Genomic DNA, 2,428 nt, shown 5'->3' with positions numbered 1-2,428 from the left:
GGGCATAGTTTTAGGGTGAGAGGGGAAAGATATAAAAGAGACCTAAGGGGCAACGTTTTCGCGCAGAGGGTGGTACGTGTATGGAATGAGCTGCCAGAGGAAGTGGTGGAGGCTGGTACAATTGCAACATTTAGATTAGATTAGATTACTTAGATTAGATTACTTATAGTGTGGAAAAAGGCCATTCGGCCCAACAAGTCCACACCGACGCGCCGAAGTGCAACTCACCCAGACCCATTCCCCTACATTTACTCCTTCACCTAACACTACGGGCAATTTAACATGGCCAGTTCACCTATGCTGCACATTTTTGGACTGTTGGAGGAAACCAGAGCACCCGGAGGAAACCCACGCAGACACGGGGAGAATGTGCAAACTCCACACAGACAAAGGCATCTGGATGGGTATATGAATATGAGGGCTTTGGAGGGATATGGGCCAGGTGCTGGCAGGTGGGACTAGATTGAGTTGGGATATCTGGTCAGCATGGACGAGTTGGACCGAAGGGTCTGTTTCCATGCTGTACATCTCTATGACTTGCTCGCTTTTATACTCTTTGCCTTTATTTATAACCCAAGGATCCTATAAGCCTTCTTAACAACTATTTCAACTTGTCTGGCCGCCTTCAGAGAATCCTGCACATGAATCCTGAGGTCATTTTTCTCCTGTATTTCCCTCAGAGTTGTACCATTGAGCCTGTAACATCTTGGCTGAAAATGTGTTGCTGGAAAAGCACAGCAGGTCAGACAGCATCCAAGGAACAGGAGAATCGACGGTTCGGGCATAAGCCCTCCTGAAGAAGGGCTTATGCCCGAAACATCGATTCTCCTGTTCCATGGATGCTGCCTGACCTGCTGCGCTTTTCCAGCAACACATTTTCAGCTCTGATCTCCAGCATCTGCAGTCCTCACTTTCTCCTGTAACATCTTGGCCACCTAAGATTTTACTAGCCGTTTTTCAAATTGCTCTGAAAACACTTTTCTTCTGAACAAACTGGCCAATCCCAACAGTTTAGAGGATGATTAGGAGGCTCTTGAAAAGATGCTAGTATATCAGGTGATATGGGAAGTGATCTATTAACACTTGCCAATATCTGCTTATATTATCTGCAGACATGACTCTGCTAACTTGCACCAATAAACTTCAAAGGGAAGGGGGTCACCACTTAACTAGAAATAATGCACTAATAATTATCTTCCTCAAGCTGTCATAAAACATATAAAATCTCAATTAGACCACCAAGATTACTAATTTGCCTAACTGGCTCCTATTCAAGATAAAAGCAATTCACACTATTTACCATTTAGGGAAAACTTATTGTAACATATTTAATATTTACAAATGCCAGAGAAAAGAAGGAATTACTAATTTACTACTGCACGAGTTATACGATATCCCTTTAAGTTTCAAAATACACACACACATTCATGATTAAGACATATATAAAATGGTTTGGCACAAATATTATGGGTAGAAAAAAAATTCTAAACACAATTATGTAGTTATGGGATATTGTAGTTGTAGTTCAAGTGAAAATTGAATCCATGGTATTGTCCTTGTGAGTTCCTTTTTCAGACTCACTCTTATGAACTCCAAAAGTCCAATGAACTTCCCTTGCAACTTGTAGCATTCTGAATGAAGATACCCCATTTTATTAGTGAACTCAATTAGACCATCTATTTTTGCCTCCATCCTTGGCATGTTTTTGATCTAAGATAGGGATCTTGGGCCATTCCTAACTGTCTTTTCTTTACCTGGATATTTACCTTCCTTTCACTCTCCCACACTTTAGTTTTCTTGGGTTCATGGCGATGACAAAAATAATTATGTTTTATGGATTCGTTCATAAATGTAAGCAAATTCTTCTGCTTGTCAAGCTACAACCCTTTGGTTTTCAACAAATGATAAATGATTTTAAATTCTTCTAAGAGAATAATTTCACTGAGGGCTTCATAGGCTTTGTTTACTCCAACTACTTGTACCCACTTGTCACAATTACTTTGGTTTTGCCTTTTAAACTCAATACAAGCTTGCCCAGCCTGTTTCTTCAAGTTTTAAAACTTTTATCTGTATGCTACAGAAGCTTACTTATACACATCCAGAATATCCTTTTGTTTAATGTCATAATCCTTAGAAATCTTCTCTAACAGTAAAGGATAAATTTCTTGTGCTCTACCTGTCAACTTGCTTTGCATGAACAGTGTCCAGTTTTGTTTTGGCCACTTCATTTAGATTAGATTAGATTAGATTAGATTAGATTACTTACAGTGTGGAAACAGGCCTTTCAGCCCAACAAGTCCACACCGACCGGCCGAAGCGTAACCCACCCAGACCCATTCCCCTACATTTACCCCTTCACTTAACACTACGGGCAATTTAGCATGGCCAATTCACCTAACCTGCACATTTTTGGATTGTGGGAGGAAAC

This window comes from Chiloscyllium plagiosum, chromosome 20 (assembly GCF_004010195.1).
Source record: "Chiloscyllium plagiosum isolate BGI_BamShark_2017 chromosome 20, ASM401019v2, whole genome shotgun sequence".
Classification (NCBI taxonomy): domain Eukaryota; kingdom Metazoa; phylum Chordata; class Chondrichthyes; order Orectolobiformes; family Hemiscylliidae; genus Chiloscyllium; species Chiloscyllium plagiosum.
Note: the sequence above shows the minus strand (reverse complement) of the source record.